Raw genomic sequence first — 25,021 nt, 5'->3', positions numbered from 1 at the left:
TATGAGCATCAACTGCAATGATTTGATGCAGCAATAAAAAGAGGCGCCCTAAGTGAGTCCGTGTGACAAAATATGGGAAAAGTGGGTATTCATGTCTTAGGTCCTCAACATGAGAAGATAATTAAATCTCCAAACTTTAATTTCTTCTCTTCTTTTTATAACTATGCCTGGCCTAAAGTCTAAAGAAAGAAAAAGATTTGAAATATGGGCAGAGGGGTGTGGTGCCATATGGCAACACAAACAAAATTACCCAAACACTTCAAAAACAAGCAGGGCACGTTCCTCCCTCTGTTCAGTAACCATATGTGAGCTCCACACGTGAGAAGCTGCCTTCAAGTTGATTCAAACAGACTCTTTGTCTTTGGGCCTCCAGTGTATTTCCTTGAAATAAAAGCCAAGGGACCTTGGAGTAGAGCTACAATGAGAGCCCTGCAGGGTCTGATCCCAATACTGCAAATGCTGTAGAACAATTTTTGAAGTGAAAGGATTTTCTGAAAAAGGAAGAAGATGTAACAATAAGAGGATCATTGTTATTAACAAGAGGCAAGCTTATCTTTGGCATTGGACTGACTGTTCTGGGAGTTGTTCAGAGAAAATTAGAAAGATATATGCCTTTCCTAATGGGATTTATAATTAGAGAAGGACAGTTTTGGCTATGACACACAATGGACACACAGACATTTTTATGAAATCATGAGAATAAATTGGTTAAATGAAGAAGGAATGAGCTATATAGCAAATATTAGTAAAATGTGGTTATAGGTTATTGGTGGATCCTTGAATCCTAACCTTTTGAACCTAACCTTTCATTTTCTTTTTGCATGGTCCATAATTGCACATATTTTCTCACTGACTTCCGTCACAACACCTCCTTTGACCTTTTACTTTGAAGTTACCCATTTGGCTTATTTAAAACATACATATTGCCTTAGGGCCAGGAAACCTTATGCCATCTGTGAGATTATATACACAATATATAAACTACATACATAAAATTTAATTGAGAATTTAATATAAATCATAGGAAAGAAAATCTCCCCCCAAATTCATTAGAAGTTAGAATAAAAAGGAGATTTGTAGAAGTCTAGAAATTAACCTGATAAATTTGAAAGGGAGACAAAAAATTTAGAAGTTCAAAAGGACACTGTTTTAGTTCTAGATTCCATTTGAGTGCTCAATATAAGATGACTTATTTGTCGTTAAAGTAACTATGTCAAATTGAGTATTTAGTGAAAGCTTTAAAAGGCCAAGTTAATGAAAATACCTAATATCCATTAGGAAATCAGTTTGGTAAACATTTTTAGTGGTCTCACTACAGGGCAATTTTAACAGAATAAAAACACTATTTTTTTCTTAGCTACACAGTTACTAAGGTATTTAAGCATATTTAGAGTTTTTATTATAGCTCTTATGAATCTCTGGTTCTTTAGACATTTAGTGCATTTAGCATCATGCTAGTTACCAAAATAATAATTGAATTATTGTAACACATTATTAGAAGGTTAGACTCTCAGCAATCTCCAGTGTATTTCGGTTTATAATAGGTTAAATTTTTAAAATACACCCATGCCCTCATACCCAACACAATACACATTGGGTTCAAGTATCCATTCACATGTTCAAGTATTAACTGCTTTAAGATGACTTTATTTAAAAATTACGAGCAAAAATGGCTTTGAAATATCTGCTAATCCAGAATATTAACCACTAAATTATTATTTTTCTTTTCCAAATCTCTTGCCTGTCAGTCTTCCAACAGTAACTTCTTTCAACTCTGAATTTTTGAGCCATTTTGGCTTCTGTAGCAGGATTTAACCCTAAACTTGATGGGAACCCAGAGTGAAGCAGTCTGTGACCCAAAAGAAGCAAGCGTGGCTCTGAGTCATTGTCATGCAGTCGTAGGGGCCAGAAGGGGCAAAAAGGGTCTTTCTTCTTTGGCCCGTTTATTTTTAAATTCCTTTTTGAAAATCAAAATTTGCAACTACCAAAGTAGTTCAGCAGCTAACTAATCCATAGTTCATTTCAATTGATCTTAAAAGTTCATGAAGATTCACTTTTCTAGGTGACTGGTCCCCATTTACATGTCAGCACAAATCAGTGTAGATCAGACAAGTGAACCAGAGTTGCAAAGGAAAAGCTCTGTATTGGCCATCTACAAAGTTATTGGAACAGACCTGCCCTTTGGTAGAAGCGCATTGGAATGGAATAATGTCTCTTTTTCTAGAAGACAAGCACTCAAGTGATGTCAGCCATGCTTGAAGAGGACATTAAAGCATCTTCTATTTAAAAAAAAAATGGGGCAACAGATTCTAATGGCAAAGCAAACTTATTTTCTGTGATTCCAGTGTGCTTTATTGATGGATGGTCCATAGTTTGCTTCTCTTGGATTATTTACTGTTATAACTTTTAGTATGACTTTAAAATGTTCCATACTTATTTGTTATTTTTTTTAATTATGCTTTTGTACATTAATTTGATTTTGGAAAAAAACAACATAAAATGTAAAGACCAATTATATAGTCCAACGATGAAAGGACTGTAGCAATAAAATAATATGCTAAATGCTATTTCTCAGTCACAGACTTAAGGGACAACAGCTTGAGGAATAGTAATCATGATGAGTTGTAGATGAGAAGGTGGAAGGGTTACTAAATTGAATAAGTAGTGCGATACAGGTGCTACAGATGTTATCGGCAAGTTCAGTGTGTGGCAATATTATCTGTATAATTTGATATTATAATTGCTTATTTTAAAATAAATTTTATTGCCAAGGGAGTCAAAAGAAGTATTGTGCATTTCTTAAGCATTAGCCATGTATTGAGAACTTTGGTTGTATGATATGAATTCACTATTGGAGGACTCTCCTTTCTAAAGTTATGCTTATTTTTGCTAACCTTGTGTAGGCTATTACCCTCTTGGTTAGAATTTTAAAAAGTATATTTAAAAATTTTTTAGTTACCTCATAAATACATAAAATTTATGCAGGCAAAAGGGGCACAAAAGTAAATGTTTTAGAAATGATACATGACAACAGATTTAAAATCTCAGAGACTCCCTGTATTTATTATCTACCTGCCAGTTGTTCCTTTATAGGTTATTGCTCTAGTGCTGGGTTTTAAACTTATAGGTCTTTGTGATGCTTTCTCAAAAGCAGTTTAACATGTGCCAAATTAGTCTGACCCTCAGAGTTGTACTTGTATATTTATACAGGTGGTGGACTGCAACCCCTATGTCTCTATACATCAAGAATCTTAACTTACTGTGAATTTACTTTGAATTCTTAAGATCATTTTCTGCTCTGCTTTTCTTTATAAAGTCAACCATTCTCAGTGGAAGGGGAAAGAAAGTACAACCAAGGAGAAGATGCTAGTTTTTTCTTTTAGCACAGTCATAAAAGGTGGCTAGTGACTCACCTCCATCAAGATTGCTGAGTGAAGGGTTTGAATGGGAAAAAATGTAAGTTATGTTTAATAAGCAGTTAATGAAGCAGTGACTGTCTTAGATGAAATTGCCATCTTTCATTCTGATCCTTTTGCTATTTGTGGAGGGATGCGTCACGAAAGTATTCAGTGTATATTAAGTTCCTGGTCTTTCCTGTGGATCTGATCCTTCTCCAGGATTCCTCACTAGACTAAATATCACTTTATTGACCCAACTGCCCAAGCCAGAAGCATAGAGGTGATCCTGGAATCCCTAAGCTGCAAATATATTTTGAATCCATCAATTTCTCTTCATCCTCACTGCATCCCCTGGTCCAAGCTGCAGGTATTTTTACCAGGATTATTTCAGTAGCCTTTAACTGGTCTTTCTATATTGCTCCTAATTCGTTTTAATCAATTTGTTATGAAGTAGCTAGGATTTTTTTTTAAATCCTAGAAAAGCTTAAAATGCCCAGTAATTTTCTGTCATATTTGGGATATACAAAGTAGAATATACCTAACATAGCTTTTTAAGGCTCTGAGCAATATAGTCCCTGTCTACGTCTCTGTGCTTATCTTGAACCGTTCTCTCCTTTGATTAATTACCATCTTTCAGATACACTGGCCTTAATTTAGTTCCCTAAAGGGGCAAAATTCTTCCCCACCAAAGAAACTCTACATTTGCTTCCTCTGGTTGAAACACTCTTTCTCCTATTTTTGCTAACTTATTCAAGTCTCAGATTAAATGTTATTTCCTCATTGAAGGGATCCCTGAAGGACCAATTTAAACTAGATATACCCTGTTACTCTCTTTCATAATGTGTGGTAAAGCAGTGATCCCCAACCATTTTGGCACCAGGGACCAATTTCTTGGATGACAATTTTTTCACAGACGGAGGTCGGAGGCATGGTTTCAGGATGATTCAAGCACATTACATTTATTGTGCAGTCAAACCTCTCTGCTAATGATAATCTGTATTTGCAGCTGCTCCCCAGTGCTAGCATCACCACCTCAGCTCCTGATCCCAGATCATCAGACATTAGATTCCCATAAGGAGCCTGCAACCTAGGTCCTTCAAATGTGCAGTTTACAGTAGGGTTCGTGCTCCTATGAAAATCTAATGCCGCAGCTGATCTGACAGGAGGTAGAGCTCAGCTAGCTGGTGATGTGAGCAATGGGCAGTGGCTATAAATATAGATGAAGCCACACTCACCAGTTGCTCACTTCCTGCTGTGCAGCCCAGTTCCTAACAGGCCATGGACCCATACTGGTCCTTGGCCTGGGGGTTAGGGACCACAGTAGTAAAGGATTAATTCAGCAGGCCGGGGATGCTCATATCCTGCACATTCCAAAGAAAGGTCTGTTTTTAGGACTGTGTCTTGGAAGATAACTTCTGAGTCCTTGGAATATTCTATGAGATTTTTTTATTCCTGACACCTTGGGGCACATGGTGCCATTTTGATTAGAAAGCGTATACCAACATTGTGACTTATGGTGAGTATCTATTTTTGCTGAGGGAACTAGAGTCTGAGTAGTTGAAGTTAGTCACATGGGAGCTGCATGCCTTTGTATCTGGCCCACAATTAAAATCTCAGGTGAGCTTCCCTGGTTGTTAACACTTCACATGTGTTGTTGCGTATCATTGCTGGGAGAATGATATGCCTACACTGGTGGAGACACCTGCTAGCTTGTGCCTGGGTCTTCCTGGACTTTGTCCCACATGTCTCTTCTCTTTATTGATTTTACTTTATATTCTTTCTCTGTAATAAACCATGCCTGTGAGTATAACTGCTTTTCTGAGTCCTGTAAATCTTTGTAGGAGATCATCAAGCCTGAGAGTGATTGTGATCTTAGGAACCCCTGACACACAGTGTCCTTCAAAACAATTATTTCCTTTTGTTATTATATATAATTGTTTATTTACTCAGATTCTTTTTCCTTGACATCCATACATTCTAGGGGAAATTAGGCAGTGAGTTGTTTCCCATTGTATACCCAGTCCCTGTCCATAGCATAGCACAATAGGCACTCAATAAATGTTTGGGGATTAAAAATTAAATGTACCATGGAAATACATAGGGGACACTTAAATTACTAAGAGAAGCCTATCTGAAAAGGCTATATCGTGTATGATTTCAACTGTATGACATTCTGGAAAAGGCAAATCTATGGAGACAGTAAAAAGATCAGTAGTTGCCAAGGGATGGGAGGGGAAGAGGGAATGAATGGGTGGAGCACAGAGGATTTTTAGGGCAGTAAAACTTCTCTGTGTGATAATATAACGGTGCATACATGCCATTAGACATTTGTCCAAATCCATAGAATGCACAGCACCCTCAAGTACACTATGGATTTGATTATGTGTCAATGTAGGTTCATGAGTTGTAACCAATGCACCACTCAGGTGGGGGAAGTTGATAATGGGGGAGGCTATGCATACGTGGGGGTGGGGGCATAGTATATGGGAATATACTCTATACCTTTTGCTCAATTTTGCTGTCAACCTAAACTTCTCTAAAAAGCAAAGTCTATTAAATAATTAAATGCACAGTATTTGAAAAACAAATAGCTCTGAAGAACTTTTTAAAAAAGACTTGATAATGTTGTCTTCCAACTTGATTTCACCTTTAAATATTATGATTTAGCTTTACTACCTGAGTCATTACATATATTATTGAAAATACAATGTCATAATATTTCAGTTGGTATTACAGATTTGTGATAATTTTAATAACTGTGTTCTCAGTGCTCAGAGTTAATATTTTCTTGTCACATTTGTATGAAATTCCTACAATAATCTTGAAGTTTGATAAAAAGGATTTTGGAGTGACTGATGGGATATAGAGGAGAGAGAAATGCAAGCAGAATTGTTCGGGTTGGCTTAAGAAAATGAAGTGAAGCAGTAGGCGATGAGCTGTCACTGGAAGGAGAATTCTGAAAGCTGTGAAGAGCATAATTAATTAAAGGATTTTGTAACTTGCTCTTGACCCACATTTTAAATTGCAGAGAGTTAGTAAACCAGGACTAGAAATCTCCAAAGATATGAAGTGGAATAGACAATAGCTTGACTTGTAAATAGGAAGAACAGGGGTGATAAAAAATTAATTTAAGAGTTTAAAAAATGTCTGCTGTAGTGACTGATAAGAAGTGGCCTGCTGTTTTCTACACGTACTTGTATTTATCTCTGTGTTCTAAGAAACTTGAAGTTATTCTTCGCTGGCCCTGCGACACTCTCTGTGGTGGACAGAAACTGAGGTGGGAGGGAATAGAGGAAACAAATCGGGGGGGGGGCTATCAGGAGCCTGTTGTAATATGAGACTGGTCACAGAAAGTGAGCACTCATTTGCAAAGATTTTTAGATTTGACTTCTCAGGATTCATCCTGAAATATTAATACCACTCATCTTCCCAATTCTAAATCAGACACACGCTGGTGCATGGTTTGAAATTCTCATTCTCTGTAAAGGTGGAGGGTACTGAATGCATCCTTTTAGGTTTTTTTTTTACCTACCTGGCATATGCTCCTCTTCTTGTTAAGCTTCTAGGTTTTCCACTGAGGGTCTGTCCTTCCCTGGACACAGCCTGTGACACTTGCTTGGTCCATCAGATTTGCACTTGGGAATTTAAATCTCGAGTAGAAATATCAGCCAGGAACCGGTTGTCCCAGTTGCCAAGCCCTGAAGTGACAGGCACTAAATTCTCTCTGTATTCTCAGAAATGCCATAATTCTTTATCTTTTCTGAGACAAAATCATTTCTTTGGGTCTATGAGATACCAAATACAGACAGAGCTGGAGCCTCAAGGTTAAGCAGTGCTAATCGCTCATTGCCAGGGAGAGCCACCCAGTGAATTGGGCCTGGCTTGGGAAATGTTTGTGGGCTGGCGGAGACATGTCTAAGTAGATACATTTTTAGGGGCTCCTTGTAATATCTCTTCCAGCAATGGTGGTTTTATTCTAATTAATAATCTATCACTAAAGCAAATGCCCATCAGTACACTTTTTACTGAAAAATTGGATCTGGTTAATGTTGCTACACAGTAGAGTGAATTCAGTGAAATGAGCTTGTGGATTTTGGCTATACTTTTCCTTCTTCTATTCACTCATTGTCATTCAATAAACATTTACAGAGCGTATATTGTATATAACACACTGTGCTAGGGGCTGATGTGGCTTCATCTGAGAACATTTTTATATGACTAAGATGATCAGCTTTGCTAGACAGAAAATTAAAAGGAGGAAAAAGCCTTTCCAGACAGACGGGGCTCCGTGAAGTTTTAAAGACTTTTAAAAGATCTTGGTTATGGAAAACAGCCGCCCTTGTTAACAGTTCCTAAATACAGTCCAGTATTTAACCACATAAGACTTCAGAAGATTTTCCTACTAACTAACCTTAATTCTTCTTTTTAAATCCATTTATGCATTCTCCCCCATTATTGTATCTGAGGAATAGCTGATTCCTTACAATAATCCTTCATATAGTTAATAGCGTTAATGAGAAAATCCTTTTATAGTTAAGGCGGTTACTAAGTCACTTTTCAGCCTTTTTTTTTCCTCTAGGCTAAGTAATCCAATTATGTTAACTTTATGCCATAATTAAACTAAAAGATTGCTTTAGGAAAGTTTAATCACATTACTGGAATATCCCCTAATCAAACCAGGTGGCTGTCAATAACTGTGGTTAGTGGCCTTGTAAAAGCTAAAGAGGTTTCATACCATGTGCTGTTCTGTGCTGTGAACCTCCATCTGGCAGAGAGCTTGAGGAAACAAACTAAAACAACTTTGTCACAACCATTGGCTCCCTGTGGGATCTGACACTTGAGTGGACTACCTGAAGCAGATATGAAATATGCCCTGTTGATTTAAAAAAAAATCCTGAGCATAGAAAACTTGGTGTTTTTTGCAATAGTATACTAGAAAGTCAACTTCCAAATCAAATAGGCTTGAATCTGATGCCAGCCCAGTAAGAGTATAGAGCAACCTTATAATTACCAGGCTAAGGGATCTCATGTGTACTTCACTTTCCCATGTCCTATTCCCTCTGCTGGGTTGGGGTCTTACCCTCTTGCCATGATCAACGTCTATGTTTGCTATCAGCATCTCTTTGGCCATCATTTTTTCTTCTATGCTTTCTTAATCTACCAATTCTTATTTTAAAAATAACAGGTGGAATTTACATCTTCTATAGATAACTTAGACAAAATATATGTTCCAGATAACTTTATGTTCATCAGCCTTCTTTCACCATCTTTTTTTACTTCCTCCTCTGACTGCTATCTAAACCTTAAAATAGGGGAGAAGGAAATTATGCCAGTGTTCCTATGCTTCTTTCCTTTCTGATATGAACATGATGCTGACCTTGATTTCAAATTGGAAGCTAAGTGACCTCTCAGTTTCAGCTCTTTTTGGGGTTACTATCTTAATAATTTAATGTGCTGAGGGTCAAGACTAGGTTAGGCCAAGAGAGATGCCCAGAGTGTGACATTTAAGGAGGCCCTCGCTTGTCCTACAAGTGCTGTTTCTGAAAGCTTCTAGCCTGGGCCCTCCTGATATTTTACCAGTTACGTATGCAGTGGGTGTGCAGACACGTTGGAATATGGTTGGAGGAATGGAATCACACTTTGGCTGTAATCCTGAGGCAGTTTGGCCCATGCAGCAGTGGGATAAGAAGTTCTTGGATCCTGTGTATCTGCTGTCTGTGGCTAACTTAAGGTCTTTATTCTAATCCCTCTGCTTTTGTTCTTTCTCTTTTGACTCGTGCCGATGTTATGAACTGAATAACATAATAACACTTGTCTCCCCAAAATTCATCTGTTGAAATCCTAATCCACGGTACCTCAGGATGTGACTATGGTTTGGAGTTAAGGTCTTTAAAGAGGTAACGTTAAATAAGGTCATATGGGTGGACACTAATCCACTATGACTGGTCTCTTAGGAAGAAAAGGGAAGGACACCAGGGAGGCACGTGCACAGGAAAAAGGCCATCTGCACACCAGGGAGGAGAAACTAAATCTACCAACATCTTGATTTGCAACTCTCATCCTCCAGAATAGTAAGAAAATACATTTTCATTGTTTAAGACAACCAGTCTGTGATATTTCGTTATGGCAGCCCTGACAAATGGCACTCCAAGAAAGCCCTAGTATATATCTGAGAATTTCCCCTCCCTAGCCTTGACCATGGCCTTCCTGAGTACTCACACATGAACACCTAGTTTGTGTTATCATTTCATTCTATACTTTTTAACTTCAAAGAAGCTATTCTAGGATTAAGAAATCCCTTTATGGGATATAATTAGAATTTGAGGCCAAGCCAAGAAAGACCTCTGGAGGCTTTTCTTTGCTCCAGGAATAGGATTGTAAATTTTAATGGATTGGCTCATTGTTCTTTAAGTTTGAGGTCATGCTCAGTCCCTGCTGTTATTACCTATGGTAGAAAAAAAATCGACTTAATGTCATTCTTGAATGATGCACTATGCCTTTCTTAAAAACAGAAAGCTGGCTAATTTCCATAATGTACATTTAATGATTAGAACCATTTATTTGTCTTTCTAATTCTTTCACTTAATTTAAGGTTAAACCACATACCTTTTCTTCCCTCTTAAACACACATAGTATATATAAATTACAGTAACAATAAAATATAATAATGGACCAAAGGACACGTCTTTTAGGGAACAAAGACAACCCTTAAAAATCAGTCAGGAGTTTGACAGTGTCAAGAGCCAGGAATGGATGAAGAAACCCTAAGACCTAGTGACTGGTGGCCTAGGATTTTTCCATGGCCAACTGGCTCGAGTATCCATATCTATAGAAGGAGGATGTTGGACTAGATCAGTTCTGTTGTGAAAGGATTCTATAACAAGTGGTAAAGAAAAATAATTGGAAAACTAAGGTAGTGTGTTCAAATACTAGCCAGTCGGCCACATTATCTGAACCTCTACTTTTTCCTGAGTTGAAGAATTCAAAGTGAACCTCTTTCTGATCTAGTAATCATCCCAGTCATACCTCCAGAATATATATACCTCTGTATTCAGCATTTGGAATTTATACACTAAACCAAAGCTTTTTAGACCCACATCCCATAGGCCTGGAAGGGGGCTGGATGGGGCTGGTGGTGAGCTGAAGAGCAGAGCCCGTAGATTGTCTAGAGGGGGCACCAGGCCTCTGCCTTATATGACATGGCTGTCCTATAAGAAGATGGCACCCAGGGTTGCTGGGTGTTCTAATTTTCCAAGAGAAGACAGATATACCAATTTTAACATCAAACCTAATTTTAAAATGTTGGAAACCAGTAGAATTTTTTTTTTTTTTTGAGACTGTGCAGGGCAAATAAACAGGTCTGCCATCATTCCTTAATATTCCCATAGTTCCTAAAGTAGGAGCTATGCAAATACTCACTGACACTGGTTTTCTGGTCCCCACTTCTGTGGGAAGCCTGCACAGTGAGTTTCAAACTACATTCCCTCCAAACCTAGCAGGTCTTTCATGGCTTCTTAGGGCTACCTATGTGTTTGTTGCATTTTTTTTTAAACTGGGTCTAAGATTTCATTTGAACAAAGTCTTGTTTTGGTAAATATATGTAAAGAGTTTAAAATAGTACTGGGCACATAGAAAGCACTATTCATGTATTAATAAAGGATTCATAAGACATTTTCTGTAGGAATAATGAGTTAATGTCCTAATTATTCTATCACGTTGTTCCAAAGAAAGAACATCTTTCAATTTCATGAAATTCAAAAGCATTTTAATGCATCCTTAAAGTTTTTATGATATTCAGAATTAGCTATACTTTATATAAGACTTTAATGTGCAAAAATCCAATGAGAGCCTTTGCTAGCTTGCAACCTTACTTTTGCTATTTTTGCTTTTAGATTAAAAAAAAGTTTTATAGTTTCATTTCTTATCTAGGTTACCCACAGCTGAGCTGACTTGAGGGATTTTACCTTTGGATCTGAGAGTACAAATACACCCATCAATATTCTATTTCCCAAAGGTATGCTAATTCTCATGAATAATCACAACAATCACGGCAAGTTTTTAGAGATTATAACTGAATCATTCCTCCGCGATTGCTGTACAGAAAGTCTGTGTTAGAAGCTGGTTAACTTAATCTTTCACATTCTGGTCCCTGACCTATCTTTGCAGTCTTGTACTCTGTCAATGAGGAATATGTCACTTTCTTACTCTGCTTGCATTATTACCTCAGCCCAGAATGCCTCTCACCTCTCTTTGATTGTCAAAATTTTTTTCCATCTTTTAATGCTGGTTTCAAATCCTGTCTCCTTTGGGAAACCTTTCTTGCTCCTTTAATATTACAATCACCCAGTGCCAGTCCTACTATTTTCTTCTTTTGAGACCTCTTAACAGTTTATATCTTTGAAGGCACTCACCAAGTTCTTATTATGCATGTTTGTATAACTTCCATAGTTCCCTGCTCAGCTGTATGAGGGAATATAGATAAACCATATTCTGTGAAGCAATATTGCACATATAATTAAATCACATGTCCCTGTATCTTGGCTTAGAGTATTAACTCCTGGTACCTGCTTACTCTCAGTTATAAAACCCTTCTATGAGATGTGCACCATCTGGGGGATGTTCATGATGGAGACTCAGACTTTTGGGGGGAGGGGGGAAATGGGCATTTATTGAAACCTTAAAATCTGTACCCCCATAATATGCCAAAATAAAAAAAAAAATCTAAAAAAAAAAAAAAAAACCCTTCTATGGCCAGTGGTTGCTGAATCTTATCTGCTAGATTTTTCCTTCAATCACATTTGAGCTAAACACACAAATAGTATAAGCTATACTTATATCAAATTTGTCTCATCAGTTTAACATATGCTTCTCTTTTGTTCTTATAGATTGTCTTGTTTTGGCTCTATAACATACCATATCCTCAGTAATATCTTGAGTATCTGGTTAACTTAGAATGTTTTATAAATTCCTTTTGGGATCGGGGTAAATTTAGATTGCAAAATCTACCATCTTTAACATTGACATAGTTTCTCATAGAAGGCTGTGAAAACCTTGATATTCACTTCACCCACAGACTTGGACATTTGGGAAGACCCTTATGGAGTGACCTTGATCACAAAGTGACTTTAAAATGCTATCTGCTGTCCACTAAGGGCTCACAGATGATAGGTGAGGAAAAACATCTCTAAAGCCAATGTGCATGTCATGGCGAGCAGGCTCTTTTCTGACACTCAGGTGTCTATACATTCCTTTTGTCTGTGATTGGACCTATTTATATCTGTTGTCACTGTGTAATTATTAACAGTGACCCCTTTACCCTAAAAAGCATCACAGTTTAGACAATAAATTACATGGTCCTCTATTAATAATAACCCTTTATTTATTATGGAATATTAATTAGTACTGTATTGGAAGGCTGTGAATTGAGCAGGGATTAGGAACTAAATTGGATTGAAGAGATTCACTTCCTATAACAGGGACCACTTTCATCCTGAGTTCACTAGCATTTAATAAGAGATCCTTCAAACAGGGTGTATTTTTATCTTTGCCAGGTATCCTTGATGACTCCATAAGAGCTATGGCAGCGTGTGTGTGTGTGTGCATGGTGGATGTAGAGGTGGGTGCCATTACTGGTAATATACAGAGTCCTTGATTCTCTTTCATGATGGGGTTGGCACAGTAACAAATGTGCTAGCTAGGGAACTCGAGGGGTTTGGTAGCCAGCTTTGGTGACAGTGGGAAATTGCTGAACTGATCATTGTGGCAGAAGAGGTATCTTCAGAAATTTTTGGTTTCTAGTAGATTCTGAGTTCAACTATAGAATCTGGGTGTTCCTTTTTAGGTAAATTCTCCAGTTGGCCGTATCAACTAAGGTATAGATTACTTGTAAATAAACAACAGGATTCACAAGTCTATACCATTGTCTTTAAAACTCACTCATCCTCCCAGGGCCCTTGTAAGCTAGAACCTAATCTTTAAAATTTGGAGATTATGCCATTTTTATTATCCATTTAGCTGCAGGGCTGTGCAGCTAGATTTAAACATGATATTCAAAATAAATTTTAAAAGAGACATAATTTATAATAAAAGAAAAAAATAGATGTGAAGACTAACTTTAGAGTTTGATTGCAAAAGCTCCGAAGTCAAGACACTTTTCTCAGATTTCTTAGGGCTTTCTTCTTAACTACTCACCTCTTACTTAAGTCGCATAGCAGCTTCTCAACTATGTTACATGAACGCAAGCTGACCTCTTGATTGGCTGGGGAACATGATAACCTGGATATCATTTTAGACCATAGAATTATTGTAGAAAAATTAGAGTCATCAATTTTATTTTCTGAATTTTCTCAATAAACTCTACAGTAGTGGTTAAAGTGTAGGCATCATAGCCAGGCTGGCGTGGGTCAAATCCCCCTTTATTTGATAGCTGTGTGATTCATGCCATATTCTTATTATCTCTAAATCTTAGGTTTCCAGCTATAAAATAGAAATGATGGTGATAATATTTACTATATAAGGTTGTTAGGAAGTGTTTGTAAGACAAGGCAAGCTGAATACTTAACACTATGTCTGACACTTGGGAATGGCCAAGTATTTGTATTAACAATGCGTTTCTGATGCTTTGCCATCTGGGGCCTTGCTGACCTCTCTCAGGGCTAGCCAATCCCTAGAGACTGTAAATGTGCACTGATCATATGCGAACTGACCAATCCAGAGCCCACACCCCCACCTCCTCCTCTGCTGGGCTGTCATACTCAGGGACCCAATTCCTCTACTTTAATCAACCTTTGGAGGGAGACCAGAGAACTGAGGGCAACCACTATGCCCCTGAGGCTGCTGACATCTTTCAAATTTCCTGCCTCCCCTACATGTTCTTTTCCATGTAAACCACAATGGCTCTTGCCCACGTTTCCCACCCCCTCCCCTCTGCCTCCTGACTGACCCAGGAGCTTCCCCGTGGGCCCCTCCTTGAACACTGTGAGTAACAAATTATCTTTTCAATGACAATCAGCTCCTAATTTGCTGGCCTCATCAAACCTGAACTATAACAAAAACCAACATTTAAAGATAGTATTATTATTATTATTATATTATGTTAATAGAGGGGACCTAAAACTAATTCATTAATCCTATAACTAAAAGCTAAACTAACATTTTCATATAGATAATTTCTTAAGACAGAACCCCACCCCCAAATTTTAGATCTCTGCTTTAAAAATTAGAGGACTTAGAAGCCAAGGGATTTGAATTCCAGGTTTAAATCTGTCATTACATTTTATTTGAACAAACTGCTCAGCCTTTTGTGATAGATTCTTTGCTTTTAAAACAAATAGGTAAAATAACACATAATGTTGATGAAGACAATTATTAGGAGAATAAAATGACAATGTATAGGAAAGGATTTTGAAAATAAAACATAGGAAATATTATTATTACATAGGAAAATTGGTGACCCAGTTTGACAAAGAAAAAAGAGTGATTCTATTTCCATTGATAAAGAAATGCATATCTCAATCATTTTATGCAAGTAAAATAGTGAAGCAAGCTAATATAGAGACCACATCTAGGGAAATACATGCTAAACTATAAATGAACAATGCATGCAATGAATTATGCATGATTTTAAATTAATTAATGAAATAGATTCATATTAAATGATAATGAGGGATTTCTGGTCCTAGTTTTGAATTCGATACTGAAGTAAATCATTCTGTTAGAATTCCCACTGACAGCCATTGCAGCGTAAATCTCTCCATGTGGCTTGTTCAATGCATCCTCCCTAATGAGGAGGGAGGACGTTGGCAGTGTTGCAACAAAGGAATATGAAAGTGATGCTATGGGTGGGTAAGGGATTAAAATATGGAGAAAGAACCTAGCATGTATGGATTTTGCTTACAAATGAACGTTTTTGGCAAAAGTCATTTATGGTTCAATATCTACATGGTCTTAGAGAGTGGAGGCTCTGTTTTCTCCTTGCTTGCTCTGTCCCCTTCCAGTTAGTTTTCCCATTTGTTCTACTTTTTGATGTTTCTTTAGTCATCTAGCATTTTGGCTTGTGTGTTTGCTATTTTCCTTGGTTTGTGGCCAGTTAGACCAGCTGGTGGTAATGAGGTCGTTGGCCAGTCCTGGAAGCAGTAAGCAGGATGCATCATTTGGCAGTGGTTTTCATGGCTAGAGCAAAATAGCAGCCAGGTTTTTTTTTTGTTTTTTTTTTAAAGTACCTACTAAATTTCAGGTGCTTCACATGTACTATCTAATTCGATCCTCCTAATTCTCCTTTGAGTTCTCACATTTCACGAATCACAAGATTTGGGTTTGTAGAGACTAAATGGTTTCGCCCAGGTGTTATGCCTTGTAAGTGACCAAGCTTTGAAGGTCAGATCAGAGGTATCTCATCCCAAAGCTTGTGTATTTGCCAGTGATTGCTTCGCAAATGCTTAGCTGGGCACAAGGAGCCATGGGCAAGAATAGAAGTAAATGCATCAGAAACACTGTCACCACTGGAGAAAAAGCCAGGTATCTGGTCTACTAATGGCATCATCTTTATATGTGAAAGACAGTACATTCTCATTTGGCTCCATGTGTTTGTGTTCTTTCTTGAGCTTTCCAGAGGTTAAAAAGAAACAAATGAACAAACAACTTCTAATCTTAGCATACTATAAAATGCTTCTGTGAGGGGAACAAATGTCTCAAACTCTTCCACTTGCTACTGTTGCAATATTATTTACCTCTTCAGGGAAGCGTGCTTTCCTTACCCTCAAATTTGGACACAGCTCATAGATTGGAGAATTCCTTCGGTTGTATCATTGTATCATCTGGCATCTGCTTCAAGACTAAGTTGATTTTCCCCCTATGTTCCTATAATTTATTTTAAAATTTAGTTCAGAGTACTATGGGATACAAATGCTTTGGCTATATAAATTGCCTTTGCACTACCCGACAAGTGTGCGTATACCCCAGACAGCATGCACCAACTGCATCCATTAGGTGTGGATTTACCTATCCCTTCCTCCACCCTCCTACCTGCCTGACACCTGATGAATGTTACTTCCCATATGTGCTTATTAGTATTGATCAATTAGCACCAGTTTAATGGTGAGTACATGTAGTGTTTGCTTTTTCCATTCTTCTGATACTTCACTTAGAAGAATGGACTTCAGCTCCATCCAAGATAATATAATAGATAGTCCATCTTATTCAGTCCATGGCTGAATAGTACTCCGTGGTATAAATATACCCCATTTTGTTAATCCACTCATGTATGGATGCACACTTGAGTTGTTTCCACATCTTTGCCGTTGTGAATTGTGCTGCTATAAACATTCAAATGCGGGTGTCTTTTTTAAAAAAATGTCTTTTTTTCCTTTGGGGAGATAACCAGTAGTGGGATGACTGGATCAAATGATAGTTCTACTTATAGTTCTTTGAGGTATCTCCATACTATTTCCATAAAGGTAATACTAGTTTGCAGTCCCATCAGCAATGTGATGCAGAAAATGTCGGGCACCGGTCGTGGCCGATTGTCGCCTCCTGGTATTTCCGCATCTCTGGGGGCCAGTGCTGCGCATGGCCAGTTAGAGGCACGCTGCTAGGGCCGGCCCCACGGCGCCCGGCTGCCCCGACACCCGCATGCTGCTGGGACCCCACAGGGGTGGCCTGTTTCTGGCCACGCTGCTTGCGTGATCCTGATTGGGTAATTTTTGAATCCCACTGTTTTCGATTGGATGTTAAAGCTTGTTGTTGATTGGATGTTAAAACCTGTTGCTGATTGGATGTTAAAGCTTGTAGTTGATTGGATGCTTCTTGAGCCCTACCAAGGGTATAAAAGCAGGGGCAGTTGGGCAGGAAGGGGAGAACATTGGGAGAACATCGGAAGACATGAAGAGGGCTGTAACACTAGGTGTGCTGAGCCCGCTGTAGAAGAATAAAGGCTGTTCTCTGACTCTTCGTGTGCCGTTTGGTTCTTTCCCCAGTCAAATGAATAAGAGCTGTAACCAGGGCGGTAACACTAGCTGTATACACTGCCGCAACAATGTATGAGTGTTCCTATCTCTCCTGATCCACACCAACATTTGTTGTTTTGGGATTTTTGATAAAATCCATTCTTACAAGGGTTAAGCAATATCTCATTGTGGTTTTGATTTGCATTTCCCTGATGATTAGAAATGTTGAGCATTTTTTCATATGTTTGTTGGCCATTAGTCTATCTTCTTTTGAAAGTTTCCATTCATGTCCTTTGCCCACTTTTTAATGGGGTTGATTTTTTTCTTGCTGATCTTCCTGAATTCTATATAGATTCTAGTTATATCAGCCCTTTGTCAGATGTATAGCATACAAATATTTTCTCCCATTCTGTAGGTGTCTACTTGCTCTAGTGATAGTTTCCTTGGCTGTGTGGAAGCTCTTTAATTTGATCAGGTCCCATTTATTTATTTTTGTTGTGATTGCTTATGGGATCTTCTTCATAAATTCTTTGCTTAGGCTGATGACTATAAGAGTTTTTCCAACATTTTCTTCTAGAATTCTTATAGTTTCATGCCTTAGGTTTAAGTCTGTTATCCAACATGAGTTGATTTTTGTGAGGGGTGAAAGGTGTAGATCCTGTTTCAGTCTTCTACATGTGGCTATCCAATTGTCCCAGCACCATTTATGGAATAGGGATTCTTTCCCCCAGTGTATATTTTTGTTTGCTTTGTGAAAGATCAGATGGTCATATGGGGATGGTTTTATATGTGGATTCTCAATCCTGTTCCATTGGTCTGGGTCTCTGTTCTTGTGCCTGTACCATGCTGTTTTGGTTACTATAGCCTTGTTGTATAGATTGAATGCTAGTAAATTGATGCTTCCCAATTTGTTCTTTTTGCCTAAGGTTGCTTTAGCTATATGGGGTCTTCTCTGGTTCCATATGAAGTATAGAGTTACTTTTTTCTAGACCTGTGAAAAATGATGTTGGTAGTTTAATAGGGATTGATTTCATTGAATCTGTAGATCATTTTGGGTAGTATGGACATTTTAACAATGTTGATTCTGCCAACCCATGAGCATGGTATGGTTTTCCATCTGTTTAGATGCTCTGATATTTCCTTCCTTAGTGTTTCATAGTTCTCCCTGAAAGGTCTTTCACCTCCTTAGTTAGATATATTCCTAAGTATATTATTTTCTTTGTTGTTATGGTGAAAATTCTTGAGTCTTTGATTTGGTTCTCAGTTTGACTGTTGTTGGCATATAGCAATGCTACTGATTTCTGTACATTGATTTTTCTAACCTGAGACTTTGCTGAATTTGTTTGTCAATTCCAGTAGTCTCATGACAAAATATTTGGGGTTTTCTAGACATAAGATCATATTGTCAGCAAAGAGATATAGTTTGATCTCTTCTTCCCCCATTTGGATGCCCTTGATTTGCTTCTCTTGTCTGATTGCTCTCTCTAGGACTTCCAGCACTATGTTGAATAGAAGTGATGATAGAGGGCAACCTTGTCTGATTCTAGTTCTAAGCAGAATGCTTTCAGTTTTTCCTCATTCAGTATGATGTTGGCTGTGAATTTGTCATATATGGCTTTAATTATTTTGAGATAAGTCCCATCTATGCCTATTTTGTTAAGCGTTCTTATAAAAGGGTGCTGAGTTTTGTCAAATGCTTTTTCTACATGTATTGAGAAGATCATATGGTCTTTGTTTTTACTTCCATTTATGTGGTGAATTACATTTATAGATTTGCATATGTTGAAGCATACCTGCTTTAACATCTCTGAATTCCCATGATGATGCCCACTTGGTTATGATGGATTAGTTTTTTGATGAGCAGCTGAATTTGATTTGCTAGGGTTTTATTGAGAATTTTTGCATCTATATTCATAAAAGATAGTGGTCTACAATTTTATTTTATTTTTGTTGAGTCCTTTTCTGGCTTTGGTATCAGGGTGATATTGGCTTCATAAAACATTTTTTGGAGGTTCCTTCTTTTTCAATGTTGTGGAATAATTTCTGCAGGATAAGCCTATCCTGCAGAAATTATCATCTTTGTAGGTCTGGGATAATTTGGGTATGAAACCATCTGGTCCAGGACTTATTTTTTTAAGGAAGGTTTTTTTATTGCTGTTTCAATATCAGTAGTGATATTGGTCTGTTCAGGAATTCTATTTCATCTTGATTGAGCTTGGTGACTGTGTGTTTCCAGGAATTTGTCAATTTCCTCCACATTTCCAAGTTCATGTGCATAGAGATTTTTATAGTATTCAGAAATAATATTTTGTATATATGTATTATCAGTTATAATTTCTCCTTTTTCATTCCTGATTGAGCTTATTAGAGTCCTTTCTTTTCTGCTTCTGATTAATCTGGTGAGGAGCATGTCAATTTTGTTTATCTATTCAAAGAACCAACTTCTTGTTCCATCAGTCATCCATATAGTTCCTATTGATTTCATTTAATTCTGCTCTGATCTTGGTTATTTCTTTTCTTCTGCTTGTTTTCTCTTCCCTTTCCAGTTTTTTGAGTTGATTTATTAAGTTGTTGATTTATGATCTGTCTTTTGGATGTGGGCATTCATAACTATGAACATTTTTAATCTAATTCCCAGAAAGAAATGGTGACCCACAAGTGGCATGAATTTTCTGAAACATACATTTGGCAGTAACTTTTTAGGAAAGATATTACTAGCTCATTATTCCTGTTTATATACTGTGTCTTGTGAACACTTTGAGGAAAAGGGTCATGTCATGTTCTTTTTGTATCTCCAACACAGTATGTATTGGTTGGTATGTAGGAGGTGCTCAATATATTCTGATTATTTCAGTCCACCTGAAACCCTTTGGGAAGATCTGAAAAGTTCTGTAATTGATGTATGCCTAAGTACGAATTTGACATAGATAACAAATTTCATGTTATGATAAATTTAAAACTGTGTCATAGTATTATTGCATTAGTAACTAAAATAGCAGAAGATGTTCCTATTTGTAGCTTAGTGAACTCTAAAATACTTTAGTCAAGGAGGCTAATGACAATTGAGTGAAAGCATAAGAAAGTCTTGGACTTGATGATTAGAAAATCTCAAACTGCATAGTTCCTTTATCTTCTTGGTCCCAATATGCATCCCTTTCCCATATGAGTCCTACATGTTAAGCCTCTTAGGATTTAAGCAAAGTGCATTTATTTGCATGTACTTGGGAGTGTTATTGTCTCACAATCCATGTTTAATGTGTATCTAATCCTCTCAGTTCTTTTTTTTTTTTGTATGTAAGCAGGCTGAATTAGAAACATAGGTTATCTAAGGAGTAAATGATTTGGTTTTTCCATCTTCTCCCTATTGATATGAAGAAATTAGGCACAGCCTTTTTGAAGATTATACTAGAAGCCAGATCAAAGTCAAATGACTGTCATTAAAATTATAATAATCCAAATTATAATGAATGATTTTTCCATTAGATCCATGAAAACAGGGAAGGGTCTTTCTTGAATTGTTACCCTGTTGTTAAACCATTCCCTCAAATTCAGCCTATAAAAGTAGATTATGTTTCACAGGGCTTTCTGAATGAGACTTAGTGGGATAGAAACTAACTTTTCTTCTTCAGTTTTATGTTGTTTGTGTATGTTTCCCCTCTCAATTCTTCATAAACATCTATTAACTGATTCTCTCTTGTACCCTGGTAAAAGTATGTAATTGAAGTAATTTAAAAAATTAATGGAACAGAAATACTGACTATACTCTAGTTTTTTGTTACTTTCTCTTAGCTTCAGTTAGAAACCTATTTCCTATGCATTATTACTAGAATCATATATTGTGAAACTTTATGACTTCTTCTTAGGGTGATTTCTTTAAGATATTCTATTAGAAACTTCTAAAAACATGCCTCTGAGCATAATGTTTTCACACAGCATGTATATTATTAATTTTTGAAAATGTGACCTCAAAAACCTATTACATTTGTCACACTGTGATGGAAACATTTACTCCTGGAAATGGTGTTAAGGCCATCAAGGTAAGCTGCCTCAGAAGCTGAGCTATTATCATTACCTTATCTGTACGTACATTCCCTCCCGCCAGCCACCAGCTTTCATCAGGTTAGTGAATAGATGACAAGTCAATGACAACATTAGGTTTTGCAAAGGTTCATTTAGAAGTTGGCATTTTGTTTGAGCCCTTCTCTACACTGATTATTGAAGCCAACATTTAGGGCTAATATGTCAAAGAAGCATTGATGTGAATTCAGCTGAGACAGGGTCACAGTTAATCTTTTCAATTAATCAGGTCTCCATCCTATAACCTCACTTGTCTCTACCTGTGCTCAGGCTATTCCCTCTGCTGACCTTTCCCTCTACCCCACCATGCAGTATGTGTTCAAATTCTGCCCGGCATTCAACATACATCTCAAATGCCATGCCTTCTGAGAAACATTTTCTGATTCTCACAACCAGAAGTCACTATTCATACTCTGTGTCTCTGGCCTCTTTAATCTGTACCCTTAAGGCACACACCCTATAGAGCATATACTAGTGCAACCTACACGGCAGCCTTGCCTTCTATTTTGATGGTACCCAGGATTTGTTTTAATAAGCTATGGTAAGATACACAGACACAGAAATGATTGTCATGAAGGAAGAAGTTTTTATTTTATTCACAGTTCCCTAAACACAGGAGACACAGCCAGGTACACAGGGCTGGTGTGGCGGGGGCAGGGGCGGGGGGAGTGCCAAGGAGAGATGAACCCACAGAGAGAGAGAGAGAGAGAGAGAAAGAGAGAGAGGACTAGTGGGTTGGAGCTTTTGTTGTGTTTTTTTCTAAGAAGGAAGAGGTGAAACAATGTAAGCAGGCTTAGGATTGGATGGTTTGAGTAGTTTCAATGGACTCTGGGCTGCAGGGGTTATTTTAGTTTTCTGTTACCTCGCCCTGGTGTGTCTAGGGCAGGGAATAGTGGCTCAGATTCCGGCTCTGGATTGGTTGGTCTGCATATCAAAAGTGTGCTCACTTGCAAGTCCTTTGCTATCTCTAGAAATGAGCCTGCCCTTGGAGGGCCAGTCTTTCCTGGGGTGAGCAAGGCCCAGATGTCAGAGCATTAAAAATATAAAAACAAGGCCGGGCGCGGTGGCTCACGCCTGTAATCCTAGCTCTTGGGAGGCCGAGGCGGGCGGATTGCTCAAGGTCAAGAGTTCAAAACCAGCCTGAGCAAGAGCAAGACCCCGTCTCTACTATAAATAGAAAGAAATTAATTGGCCAACTGATATATATATAAAAAAAAAATTAGCCGGGCGTGGTGGCGCATGCCTGTAGTCCCAGCTACTAGGGAGGCTGAGGCAGAAGGATCGCTCGAGCCCAGGAGTTTGAGGTTGCTGTGAGCTAGGCTGACGCCATGTCACTCACTCTAGCCTGGACAACAAAGCGAGACTCTGTCTCAAAAAAAAAAAAAAAAAAATATAAAAACAAGAAAACATAGTTCATATACCTTCTTTTCTTAGAAATCGTTCATGAATAACTCATTAATGGGGATGTTTATTGAGAAGATCAGAAATGAGAATTCTCAGCATATGAAACCTTAATTAAAATCAAAATGTCAGGCCTTGGTAAGGGCATGGTTGAAGAGCTGGGATTGTAGGTTGTTGGAGACCTTCTCCAATCCTCTCTGTGTCCTTTCTTTCTTACTATTCTGCCTCTTCTCTTTCTACTTTTAATGGACTGCCTTGCCTTCTACTCTAGATTTTTACCTTCCTTATAGCTTTTTTACTTGTGTTTTTTTCCCTCATGATTTCATATGAATTCCTGCTCAACCCTCATGGACCCTATTCCGTGTCCTCTTGACATCATCTTTCAACTGCTGCTGACTGGCTGATTTTCTCCATGTCACAAAATGTTCATTCCTAGAAGGGAAACTGTGCTCGCCTTCACCATCTGTTAGAGCAAGCCTTGTGGTCCTCAGGCAGGGACGAGGGGGACTGGGCAGCTTCCCTCAGAAGAGGTTGTGGATATGGACAATCGTGTGTGATAAGTAGTGAGTTTCAGAAGTGGAAAAGACATGAACCTTCATCCTATAGGAGCTCCCAATCTAAAAGAGGGGAAATGGTTCATATAAATAACATAAGTCATGTGAAAAAGCTCTGTGCAAACAGAAAGGTGATATATGGATAAAATTGAGAATGATAATTTGTAATGATAATAACAATAGTAATACTACCTACCATGTGCATATTATTAAATGCCAAGAAATTGTTCCAAGTGCTTTATGCATATATTCTAATTTGATCCTCAAAACAATTCTGTTAGGAAGGGTTTATAATTATAACCATTTTATAGATGATAAACTGAGGCACAGAGAAGTTAAATAACTTGCCCAAGGACACACAGACAGTGACAGAGCTGAGACTGAAACCCAGGAACTCTGGTGATTGTCTATGCTGATAACCACTATGCTAAACTTCCACTGTAAATAGACATTCCATTCCATATTCTTATGATGTGACATATCAGACTTTATATAAGAATAGCTAAAGGCCTGCACATGAATCAGTTTAGTAGTACATGCAAATCATTTTATTTGCTATGTACCATGGAGTCAATGTTTGTGACCACCTCCCAATGCCCAAATTAATATAGAATATATTGACACTTTAATCCTTAATATGTTGAATTTGGAGATGGAGCCTTTGAAAGATAATTTGGTCAGGAAGATGGGGCTCTCATGATAAGATTATGTTTTTATAAGAAGAAACAGAGCTTGCTTCTCTCTCTCTCCCCCCTGCTCGCCCTCTCCCTGCCATGTAAGGACATAACCAGGAAGTAGGCACTGGTGTCTTACCAGACACCAGATCAGTTGGTACCTTGATCTTGGACTTCCCAATCTTTAGAACTGGGAGAAATAACTGTTTGAGCGACCGGTCTGTTGTATTTGTGAAAGCAGGCTGAGTTGACTAAGACACTATGTGACCTAATTGAATATTATTAATGTTATGACTCCTGACAAATGACTTTAGTTCAAGGAAAGATTAAACATGTATAGATTATCTTTAACCCTAAAACCCTGAATCTGAAATGCCCCCAAATCTGAAACTTTTTGAGGGCTGACATGATGCTTAAAGGATTTTTGGATTAGGGATTCTCAACCAGTTAAGTATAATGCGAATATTCCAAAATTTGAAAACATCTAAAATCTGAAACATTTATGGTTCCAAACATTTCAGATAAGGTATTTTTAACCTACATAAGAATGCAAAGATAATGTGGTTCATATGCTTGGATAACATGTTTAGACACATTCATAGCCTTCAGGAAATGGGCATTTGAGAAAATGCACACAGTTTTTCTAGCAACTTAGGCTTACTCTTCCCCAGGAAAGCTGATAGTGCCATGTAAGCAGGATTCACTTGCTTTTTGTTGAGAAGTCACACCAACATGCAATAGAAAATTTCATTTAGTGAGGTTTTGCCAAACATCACTAATATCAGCTCTGCCTAGTTCAAACAAAAGAACTTTCTCCAGCATTTAACCCAAACAACCAGCTGGTGAACAAGTACATTCTATATATGTGGCTACTCAAGTATGTTTTCCAACATCTTTCCTGCCAGGGATGCCATTAGTAGCATAAATATGTCAGTGATAATTTGTTAGTATGCCCTACTAATGACAGAAACTGT

This window comes from Microcebus murinus, chromosome 11, assembly GCF_040939455.1.
Source record: "Microcebus murinus isolate Inina chromosome 11, M.murinus_Inina_mat1.0, whole genome shotgun sequence".
NCBI classification, from domain to species: domain Eukaryota; kingdom Metazoa; phylum Chordata; class Mammalia; order Primates; family Cheirogaleidae; genus Microcebus; species Microcebus murinus.
This window is presented reverse-complemented; position numbering follows the sequence as displayed.